General features: G+C 40.5%; 2 protein-coding genes across 11 annotated transcripts in view; one reads left to right on the forward strand and one right to left on the reverse strand.

Moving 5' to 3' along the window:
• The window catches only part of LOC124946845 (UPF0489 protein C5orf22 homolog), a 447955-nt gene that overhangs the window by 323923 nt on the left and 111532 nt on the right, over positions 1-12500 (reverse strand). The gene's annotated exons all lie outside the window — the stretch shown is intronic.
• Positions 1-12500, forward strand: part of LOC124946846 (histone H3.v1-like) — a 233057-nt gene that overhangs the window by 196790 nt on the left and 23767 nt on the right. The gene's annotated exons all lie outside the window — the stretch shown is intronic.

Here is a 12500-nt window from a genome sequence, read left to right on the forward strand (position 1 = left end):
CTCTATGCGTATTCATCGGACATTCTCTTTTCTTAATTACAAGTGTAAATAATTTCAATGGTAGACACGAGCGTATTTATTACAAATTTTTTTAACTCGACAATGTTGCTAAAAAACATGTATATATATATATATACACACACACATACATAACTAGTAATATATATATATATATATATATATAATAGAATGATATAATATAATAATAAAATAATATAATATAATAATAGAAAAGAAAATGATTAGTCGAAAAAGAATTTCCAATGAGAGATAGATACGTGTTTGAAAAAGAACGATGAGAAAGAGGAAGAGTAGGATGGTTCTTCGGATCGACAGAAGGCGAAGAAAGTAGAGGGGAGGGAGTGAGGGAGGGTCGATGGACTCGGAAGAAATCTCGATGGAAAAAGTCGCTCGAGATTCGATGAATCGAGTTCGGCTCGACATTACGGGGGAAGATCTTTTTCGAGAGAAGAATCGAAACGGTCTGTTTATCGGAGAGCGAGGAGCGAACCGTGGCTCGCGTTGCAAGTGGCGTAGCCACCTGTGCACGAGGACCGATAAATCTCAGCGGCGAATCTCGAGGAAGGAAGAAGAAAGGAAGGTTGTAACAGGCCGGCCTATATGTATGGTAATATCGACAGGGAGGTCCCGCGAGCCAATACCTCGGTCTCGTACGCGTATTATGCGGTGGTAGCAAAAAAGAAAGAGAATAAGAAGAAAGAAGGTGGATGAAAGATGAAGAAGGAAGGAACGAAGGAAGAAGAGAAGAAAGAGGAAGAGGATACCAAGTTTGAGATTGCGGGAGAGAAGCCGGAGAGAAAGAGAAGGCAAGAAAGAGACAATCGAGAATGCGCAGGTCCTGCAGCAAGCCGCTTCTTTCTCGGTACCGTTTTCTTCTCTCTCTCTCTCACTCTCTTTCTCTCTCTCTCTCTCTCTCTCTCTCTCTCTCTTTCTCTCTCTCTTTATCCGACGAGCAACACGACGTCGTCTTCGTCGTCGTCGTCGTCGTCGTCGTCGTCGTCGTCGTCGTCGTCGTCGTCCTACGAGCGGGAAGTTATGGCACGAGAGAGCTCCAAGTGCGGAGAAGAACGAACAAGATAGAAAGGTTCGAGGAAAGAGAGAGAAAGAGAATCGCGAGGGTAGTAGGAGAGAAAAAGAAGGGAGTGAAACGTGAGGAGGAGAAAGAGAGGAACCGCTAGCGCTTCTCCGGTAAGCATAGAGGAACGAACGGTACGAAGGAGTGTGAGAGAAAGACAGAGAAAAAGAGAGAGAGAAAGAGAGAGTGAGAGAGAGAGAGAGAGAAAGAGTGAGAGAGAGAGAGAGAGAGAAAGAGAGAGCGACGTCGCCCGGGCAACGGCTCTGCCACCTTATTGGATATGTTGAGCAATTTATTTTATTTTTCCCCGCTCCCTCTACGGCGAAGAGGAAGAGGACCACCTTCCACCTACCTACACTACCCTCTGCACACATCGACGCCATTTTCCAATATCGCGTCAAGCGGCCGCTATGCTCTCTTTCCACCTTTTCCATCCCGCCTTTACACTTTTCTCTCCTACCTCTTTACCCACCTTCTATGCTCCCACCCTTTCACCTCGGAAGGAAAGAAGAGAAAAAGAGAGAGAGAGAGAGAGAGAGAGAGAGAGAGAGGCAAAGAGGATGGAAGGGGAGAGGAGAAGGTAGCTAGGAGAAAGAAGACTGGGGTGGTTAGAGGAAGAGGAGATAGCTCGGATAGAGTTTGGTGGTGGCGGGGTGGAAACGGGAGGCGATGCCAATGTCGGAGCTGGAGATTGAGGGGGGGGGGCGGCGGGCAGGCGGACTTGGATACATAACTACAGCTATGTGAACGAGTACGAAGCGAAGTTAGGTGAGAACCGTACGTTCTTTTACCCGTAAATTGGCAATATTCATGTCTAGCTATGTAGACGAGGTGATAAGGTTGGTCAGTACTCGTAGGAGTTAAAAGAAGTAGCGATCGACCTACGACCAAATTGTTTCACTGATTTCTCGGGAACGACACATAATGATTTTTGAAAAAAATCACTTAGCATTGGATCATTCTCGGTCGTTCAATATTTTGACGCGTTATCTTTAAAAAAAGGATTAAAATCATAACCATGTGAATACTTGAACGATTTTCTTGGTTATGTATATGTATATATGCATATACGTCGAAAGAGAGAATTTTGCATTGACAAAAGTAAATAAAACGTTTTATCGGCACTCGTTGTTTAGACAAAACCGATAACTATACCGATCTTGCGTGATCACAAAGAATGTCATGAATTTTTCGGTCGAAGCGCCTCTCTCTTTTTTTATTTTTTTTTTTTTATTTTTTTTTTATTTTTTTTTTATTTTCTCTCTCTCTATCTCTCTCTCTCTCTCTCTCTCTCTCTCTCTCTCTCTCTCTCTCTCTCTCTCGTCCCATTGAATATTTAAATATTTCCAACGTCGTACGAGTTCGCGCGGGAAAACTTTGTTGCCGTTTATTGTCAGCTATTACTGGAGTTCTTTTAAAAGGAACGTAAAACCACGATAACCTTGCCCGACTTTCGCAGGTGTTTCCTATAGAAGTTATTCTGAATCGGAGCCCGTATTCCTGAATAGCAAGCTCCTATTTATCTTCAACGAGTTGCGTGACGCGAATGGTAATGCACGGGTAATTACTTAATGTTCAGTTACATACACATATCGTGCTTTGAGATTTGAAAGAAATTATATAGGTATCACGAGATTTAGATTCTGTTAAAAGGAGAAAGGATTTAACCGAGGAAGTCGTGACTCCTAAAATCGAATCGTGAAAACGTTCGTGGCGTTGTTAAACGTATCAAAGTACGGATCGACCGATCGGCAATAACATTTGCGGTTGCAAACGAAGTACAAAGAGAAAATGGAAGTTGCTTCGCACGGCTCCGTAAGCTCTCAATTAATGTAAACTTTTTTGAGTAAAAATCGCTTTAAAATTACTTGGTCCCCCTCTCTCTTCTATCCCCGTCTATCTCCATCTTCGTTCTGCGTACTCGTCGTCACCACCCTCTTTTCTCTCCTCTCTCTCTCTCTCTCTCTCTCTCTCTCTTTTTTTCTCTCTTTCTTTTTCTCCCTTTTCGCCGACTTTCAAGGAGCGAAGAAGCCGTGTTGGGGAAGGCGGCTTTAGAAGTTCGAGCGATATTCCAACTTTTAAAATATGTCAAATTATTTTCCTTTCAGAGGAGCTGTCGTCTAAATACATTTCCATCTCTCACGATGTATTTAAATACACGAGATTGTAACGTAGGGCACCGCCGCCGTTCCATGAATACTATAAATCTCTCTCTAACGTTTTCTCTCTCTCTCTCTCTCTCTCTCTCTCTCAACTCTCTCTGAATACGCTTCTCCGAGGATTCAAAGATGAATATCCGCAGAAGATGCTATTCCGAAAGTGTATCGAAACTCTCTTGAGTTTCGATTACTAGCAACAAAGTGACTAATTGATCCTACTTGAAAATAACTAACCAAATGAAAAATTCCAAGTCCAGCTAGCGCACGATACTACGAACGAAATTGAAAGTTTTGTTAACTTTTGTTTCATATCACTTTTGTTTATTTCCTAATTCGATTTAAACGAAGGTTTACGTTAGCAGAAGTTAATCTTTTCCTCATACTGTCAACTACTGTGTTCGATTCTATAGAAAAAAGAAATTTCTTTCATTTCAAGTATATTCAATTTCTTTCTCTTTCTCGCACTTCATATAGCATAGCCGAGAGAAAAGTACGAGTCGTGTAGACTCGGGAAAGAGGTTGAATGCGGCGCGACTTTCTCACAGTCAGTGCAAATAAGTAAAGAGAGGAATACCTAAGGTGGGTAGTAAAGGTAGGTAGGTAGGTAGGTAGGTAGGTAGGTAGGTAGGTAGGTAGGTAGGTAGATAGGTAGGTAGATAGGTAGGTAGGTAGGTAGGTAGGTAGGTAGATAGATATAGATAGCTACGTAGCTATCCACGCAATTACATTAGACGCAGAGCATACCGGCGACAACTCTTTGTGCACCGACTGGATATCAAAGCTCGGCATGAACACCGCTCGCTCGGAGAGTCTTACCCCCTACCCCTCGCCACATTGGTCCCTTTCTTTTCTTCGTCTCTTTCTCTCTCTCTCTCTCTCTCTCTCTATATATATATATATATATATATATATATATATATATATATAACAAAGCAATAGAGTTCTTGCCTTTCCGCCACTCTATATCCGGCACTCCACTTCGCGACGCGGTTCTTCCGTCGAGTGAAAGTAGCCTCCTCCTTCGTTTCATATCTCTTTCTCTCTCTCTCTCTCTCTCTCTCTCTCTCTCTCTCTCTCTCTCTCTCTTTTTCTCTCTTTTTCTCTATGCTCGCGAGCTCGTCGTGTCGCCTCGCCTTCGCCTTCTCCTTTCGTAACCACTCCTCCGTTCGTTTCCCTCGAAGAAGACAATTTCTTCCAACGTCCTTCTTCCTTCTCTTTGTTCGATTTCTCCTTCGGTGTTCTTACGAAAGAAAAGAAGGGAAGAGAAGTAAAGAGAATAGAATAGAATAGAATAGAATAGAATAGAAGAGGAGAGCTTTCACCTAGTAAAAAGAAAGATACCGGATCGTAGGAAGGGTATGATGATTTATCTCGTGCCTTATAGAATGGAAACGTTGTCGCGTGCGTTAAAACGACTGATCGAGAGCTAGCTTTTATACGATAGAGACATGTTACTTCTAAGATGTTTGGAAAAGAGAGAAATAAATAGGGAACATGGTGGAAAAGAGGGAGCGACAAACTGTCATAGTGGGTGGATCCCACGCGTACGAGAAGCAGTTAACTTTATTGCAGGAGCCGGGAGTTTTTAATATCGCTTTGGCGCGGACGCGTCTGCCAACTGACAAAAGGAAAAAAAGAGGAGGTGTTAATGGAGAACGTTTTCGCTCTAACGACCGTAGAGAAGAGCCGGTGGGTGGAGAAAGCCGAAAGGGCCAAGAGCGTAGGAGAGACACCGAGAAGGAGGACCGTCGCGTCTCTGGCGCCTATAAACATCTCTCTTTCTTTTTCTCTCTCTCTCTCTCTCTCTCTCTCTCTTTCTCTTTCTATCTCTTTCGCACTCTCATTGGTCACGCTCGACGAGTTCTATGCTTTTTAGAAAAGATATGCTGCAAAATAAGAATACCGAAGATTTCTTTCCTTTGTGGAATTTTAATGCTCCTTTTGCTCCTTAATGTAGAACGATACCGAGTCATTATTTGTCCTTCAAAACTAGCTATATAATATATATATATATATATAAGAGATAGAAAATATCCATTGAACGCGTGACTATATCTATGTATAGTCTGTTCGACATCTTCGTTTGATCCCCCCGTCAAAAATCTCTTCTGAATATAGAAGTAAACCCCTTCAAAGAAAGAGAATATCTTACGTCCCTTTATTGATATAAATCTTTTCGAATAAAAATAAAAAATAATAATTCATACAAAATTTGACAAGATAATGATTCCTTTCGTTTATCTCGTAAGGAACTTCGTTTGGATTTATAATACTAGAGAATCGTCTTATGCAATTCGTTGTCGAGGATTCCCGCGAATCAATTAAACGTTCGGTATACCATAAAGTAAATGCCTGCCGGCAATTAGCCAGAGCGCTAATGCTTTCTATGTAATTACTTTGACGATTGTAAAAAGTCGAAGTGAAGTACACAAGATCGTTGTGTTGAAAATGAAAGAAAAGAAGTTGAGGCTCGCGTGTCAACGGCTTTTTAGTAAGCCACCAATGACATCTAAGGCAATAAAATGTTTGCTTTTTACGGCTCGCATTCTCTCAAAACGAGCTATATAAAAGTCCTTTTAAATTATTCTTTTAAACGCGTCGGCCCGTCGTGAACGTTCGTCTTGTAATTTCGCCCTCTCTTCCTCTAGCCACCCAGTCAGATTTACTTCGTATACCCTTTACCTCGGCCTTCGTTTACATCTCGTTATACGTGCCTGAAAATATTTATCTACTTCCCCTTCCACTTTGTTTCTCTCTCTCTCTTTCTCTCTCTCTCTCTCTCTCTCTCTCTCTCTCTCTCTCTGTCTCTCTCTCTCGGAAATTCTCATTGGTAAGTCCATACTGGTGCGTACATCCAACAGCGGAAACTCTCTTCTTACCCTTCTTCCTTCCAGAAGTACCCGTCTACCTTCATTACAGTTATCTACGAAGACCGCAAAGCTTCGAATGAAATTTTCACCTCCCCTTCTGCCACGGCACGAAGCGTACTTACCTACCTACCTACCTACTATCTACTACCTACCGGCAAAGTGCTTAAAGAAAATACAAATGTGTTACTTTCTACTTGCAAAATTATATTCAACTTCTCACACTAACGCGACTACAATACTTTCATCTTTTGATATGTATTACTGGAGAGCTAAATACACCGGCAAAACGGTAAAGAAAAAATTCGCACGGCAAGATTATTCTTGGCATCCTGTAAAGAAAAATATTGAATATATAAGAACGATCGCGGCCATATATACGTTATTGAAATAATCGAAGAGTCGAAGATAGAAAAAAAAAAAAAAAAGAAAAAGAAAAGAAAAAAAAAAAAGGAATTTATATATGTTAAATCATACTTTATCATACTCGATTAATTTTACCCTATAATTATTCAAATCCATATAACACGTCTTGCTAGACAGCAAAACTCCTCCTTCTTACCCTTCGATCCTTTAACTGGTTGTTGGAATGCTTGGAGGGATAGACAGGTGTACCATATAAATTCGGACGTTAGTAAATACGATGAAATTACATAATATGAATACAATGACTAAAGATAATATCGGAGAACGATCTTTCATAGATGTCGAAGCCTGATTTATTTACTTTAAAGAACAAGCACCACATATATGTATATACAGTACGTACGTACGTATATATATATATATATATATATATATACGTATGCACGTACATGGATGCATGCATGCGTGCATGCTGGAGTAGAGGCGACGATCGTTGGCTACGTTACCGGATGTAATTCTAGTAGTTGACGAGCGATCATTACCAGAAGCCGACCGGTCGCGGGGGCGTGTGGAAACAAAGGCGAGAAGGGAAAGCTTCGACCGCACGAAAAGTTACGCAAGTCTTTGCGTTTCGAGGAGTAAGGCCTGCCGGTCATTACTATTTCCACATCGCCGTTAATGAAGATAATTAGGCGCGAGCATATTCTTTCCTTTCTCAGGCCGCGTAATTCGTAAGGAAGAAAATACTAGCTAGCTGGGTGATATATACGGTGAAGAGGTGAAGGGAGATGAGGCATAGTATAATGCACCGGCACGTAAGCTCCGTTAAAAATACAAAGACCGCTGAGGGAAGATTATAGAACAAAATAGTCTCTAGACCTTCTTTATACCCGTCTATCGCGACGAGAAATCTCAAAGTATAGACGCAAAAAGTCGCGCGATGCGCGTCTGAGATTACCATGTTTGGTCTGCGTGCTAATCGGATACGGTGTATTGTGTGCAATAGTGAAATAAAGAATATCTTAAAATTTTACGCTATCAAATGCGAATAAATAAATATATATATATATATATATATATATATATATATATATATATATACATATAATACAGAAAGTCAAAATAATTACATTGATAAAAGTGATTCGAGATACTTGAGAAGGAAGATTTATAAATAAAGTCGGGAAAAAAGGGAAGGTATAACACGAGGACATTTTAAATATCGAAAAGACGTGTATTATAACGTTGGTAAGACGAAAAGTTGGAGGGAACACTCGAAAGAAAGTAAAACGGTTTCACCGTGTCATCTCAAACCAAAGAGGACACTCCTGAGTAAAGAAGAAGCGTACAAGACCCAGCAGCGGATACGTACGTACAGTACATACATACTTTAGCGTCAAGAGTGAGAAGAAGAAAAAAAGAGGCACACACACACACACACACACACACAAACACACAGAGAGAGAGAGAGAGAGAGAGAGAGAGAGTCCCATATCTCGACGGCGCACGTCGAAGAAAGAAAAAGGAAAGAAAGTAAGAAAGACAGAAAGAAAGAAAGAGGGGCCATTTGTATTCATATGAAAATATTATCTTGCCGCGCATCCTGCCTCTTCAGGATCGCTATTGGGTTTGCATAGATACTTATGCATGAAGGCAACATCGGCCGGCATTGTTATGCAATCCGCTGTAGATCCTCAATATAGATCCTCGCAGAGATTCATTCGGATTTGAAGAGCTTCGTGCTGGTTCCTTCCAAGAGGATCCTCTCTCTATCCTTTTCATTCTCTCTCTCTCTCTCTCTCTTTGTGTGTGTGTGTGTGTGTGTGTGTCTATCTATCTATCTAGCTCTATCTCATTTTTCCTTCATCTTGTACATCGAAAAAGGAAGCTGAAATTCTCTTCTCTATCTCGAATATTCACTATGGAGGTGCGATCGAATTTCTTCATTCACAAAGTAATGCAGATTATGTCTTTTATTCAGATTATCGAGTTCGCTTTACGAATTCTTACAAGAGATTCCATAAAAAAAAAAAAAAAAAAAAGAAAAAAAAATTAAAACAAATAATTATTTACGAGTGTATCGTATATATTCTAAAAAGTTTCTACAAAAATTTATATATATATATATATATTTCAAAAAAATCAACTAAAGCTACGAAAACGGAAAGGGATTGAAGGAGGCGAAATTGGATATCAATTATCATCCCTGGATGATTACAACGTAAGCCCTTGAGTGAACAAACAAACCGTTAGGATCGCCGGTAATTGGGTGGAAATTATTGCGTACCTTTTGCTCCCTCTCACTCGGCTTCCGCGACACCGGCGAAGGGGCTGTAATTTTCTCTTAGGAAGTAAATTTCATTAATATAATATTATGGGTCGAAACGGGTAAAAGATCTGAAGGAACGATAAAGCTACCGAAACGCAACGGTAGTCGATCCATCGATAAAAACTGGAAGTCATCGCAAGAGAATTCCCTTCTGTCTTTCATTTTCTATATTTCTCTCTCTCTCTCTTTCTCTCTCTCTCTCTCTCTTTCTTTCTCTCTCTCCCTCGAACATAGTTCTTATCGCAAAGAGGTCCAGGATGATCAATGAATATCCTGCTAGAGTCCACGTCGAGCCGATTACGCGACACTCGTACCTTGATATTCCAACGAGGGTATATTTCATGAAAGAGAGAGAGAGAAAGAGAGAGAGAGAGAGAGAGAAATGGGAGCAGACTGATAGGACAGAAAGAGAGAGAGAGAGATAGAGAGAAAACGTCGACAGACGGCTGCCGCAACATTTATTGGACCCTCGCATGCCAGTGTGCAATCAATAATTACGCAGAGTTGGATTAACGTACAGGCTGCGTTGAAAGCACTTGCCGGCTGCAATGACCGGCATCGACAAACATTTTCCATTCGGATCTGTTTACGAAGAAGCATAATTAGCAGACCGTCAAAGCTACCCGCACGAAGGAAGAGGAAAACATATAAAATGCATAAAAAAAAAGAAGTAAAAAAAAAAAAAAAAAAAGAAAATCAGGAAAGTAAAAAAAAAGAAAAAAGAAAAAAAGAGAAATTAGAATTTCTAATTTCTAATGATCTTCCTATATAAAACTAATCGAAGTATTAGTCGAAACCATAACTGGTAAGGATGATTACACGCAACTTATTGAACGTAAATTGCTACATTGTCTATTCTGTTTGGCAAAAAATTAATTTAACGCGAACGAAAACGTATAGGATTCCAAGTGGACCGTTTGACGATGATCAAAACAGAGTGAAACTCGTTCCGTAAATAGGTACAATAGCCTTTTAAAAGTACCTACAGGATACTCGTGTTTCAAAGAAGAAGTAAGGTCCATCTTGACCTTCCGCGAAGCAGCCACCCACGGTGCAACCACCATGGGGTTCCATGGCGACCCCCAATCAAGGTTAATCCGCAAAACAGCCATGTCGTGCCTTCAAGCTATGGTCTGTCTTCGATGACCGCTTTCAGAGACTATCTATTACGGGTTCATAGCTAACATCATTATTATCTCGTTATCATCGTTGGACAGAGCTGGAATTTCTTGCTACGTCAGCTCTTCCTTTCTATCGTCATCATGTCGATTATCCTTGACGTTATTATCCATTGGGTCTATATAGTGGCTATAAATAAAATCAAACGTACGCGATCATTCTGAGAAAAAGTAGTGGAGCGAGAGTCCTCTTTATTACACTTGTCGCATTACAAACGTATAAGAACAAGCTGCATACGACTATATCAAGTCATAGATCGTTATCCCGTTTGGTATTTTCGCTTTGATAAAAACCCTATCATCGAATCTTCAATGAAAGGATAGTGGTGCGAACCACCACTAGCACGGTATCGATCAGATACATCGAAAATATTTGTGGCAGGTTTCGAGGTTATTCTCATGATGGGAAGAAGAAAAAAAAAGGGATGAAAAGCGAAAGGATGGATAGGTTATAGTATATACCGATGTACGTGGGAGAGTAAGAAAGAAAGAAAGAGAGAGAGAGAGAGGGAGAGAGAGAGAGAAAGAGAGAGAGAGAGAGAGAGAGAGAGAGAGAAGGTAAGGTGACTCGACCGACGTATGAGATTACGTTACACCCGTGTGGTCTGCGAAAGAAATTCAAGAGGTCAATTTCGATTAAATTTAATCTTGTGCAGGCTTCGAATCGGCGCTGTAACGAATCAGGGAGAGAGGAACATATCGTGTAAATCATACACGGAATCCCCCTAAATTCTCAAAAATCTTCATTGCCAAGAGGAAAGTCTGTGATTTCGATCGAAATATAATTTACTAGTATCATATTTCTTGTTGAACTTTTATTAGCGTGCGATTTAAAAGATGAAGAAAAAAAAATGATAGAAGGAAAAGAAAATGTATGGTGAATATATATATATATGTGTATGTGTGTGTGTGTGTGTGTGTGTGTGTGTGTGTGTGTACGTCGAAGAGGAAATCGATCGATGGAATGAGAAAAAGCTTGGAATTCGTTTGAACTCATACGATCGCTATTCGTTAGCCATCTGGACTGTAACAAATTTGTAATGGTAGAATAAACTGCATGTTTGCAAGTGATTACGCCAATTATGGGTAATACCGTCGTGCACATCTACGGCTGTTTATATTTGACGCAATCGTACGTGCCTTTACTCGTATGCTTTTAGATACGACGACTACAGCAACGTGGCCTACACCAAGCCCATGCGAACAAGCCCGTACCTAAATCAACAACCGCGGCCTACGCGTTCGAACCAATCCTGCGGTATACCGCATGCGAAAAAAGGAAGGCCAATGACAACGTCGTCGTCATCGTCGTCGTCGTCGTCGTCGTCGTCGTCGTCGTCGTCGTCGTCGTCTTCGTAGTAGTAGTAGTAGTAGTCACTATGTTTTTACTTTCCAGTCGTTAAACCGAAGATATGCACAAAACTACGGACAATTAGGTATAACGTCGGCCTTCTAAACATATCTCGTATTATGCAAAGAAATAAAATAAGCGTTGAAAATCAGGTTTAGTTTGAATGACTTTGCTTATTAGATTTAAATAACTTTTTATGTAGAAAATGAACATATTCATGGAGAACCGAATAGAATTTGACAGATAACATGCGAAAAACTAGAATTATTACATCTGGTAGGCACGAATTATCGTTTCGTAGCTCCACGCTCGAGGTACGTCGTAGGTCCAATTGTAATATTTGTAATTATACTTCGCACCGTGGCATTATTAAGGTTACCCGCGCAATACGCTACAAGGCCAATGCCTCTTGGAAGGCGTGGCATCGGCTCAAATTATACCTAGCCTCCTCTTCCTGGACGAGAAAATGAATAAAAGCCGTCTCTTTTCTCCCCTTTTAAGGACTAATGCCGTCGTGCGTGTATGCTTCGCGTTATTTGCGGATAATGACAAATGGACACAGACAACGTCAGAAGTTGCTCGTTACAAGCGATTCTTAGAAATGACATTTAGATATAAATTCTTACAGACAATTGTTATCATTTTCTCAAGGGTAACGATACTTTTTGTAAAAATTAATAAATTAAAAAGGATCCTTCTCTTTCCTTTTTGCATATTGACGATATACGAGAGCGAGATCCTTTTGCTTCCTTCCTTCCTTCCTTCCGTTCTTTCTCTTATAGGTAAAGAGAGACAAAGATTTTCTTAAACGAAGGAAGAGGACGCGCCTTCATCGTCTTTTAATGGAAAGGTAAATAACGTTCAGGAAATTTGCGCTTTCAAGGCGTCTCTCTCGTCACAAGATACAAAAGCATGCAGGAAATTCTAAGCAAAATAGCCGGTGTAGAATCTGCTAATTCAATAGAAACTATTTGCACTACCATTAGACGCGAACATCGGTTCAATGGCGATGCCATTGGCTCTATACACATCGATGTATATGCGAGAAAGACGTATTCCATCTTGGTTTGGTACTTGGCCACTGACTTATACAGTATCACACGAGAGAAACCACATGTTACTCTTAGAGCGAATATTTTATAAATATCGCTAAT

Source organism: Vespa velutina, chromosome 2, assembly GCF_912470025.1.
Source record: "Vespa velutina chromosome 2, iVesVel2.1, whole genome shotgun sequence".
Lineage (NCBI taxonomy): Eukaryota > Metazoa > Arthropoda > Insecta > Hymenoptera > Vespidae > Vespa > Vespa velutina.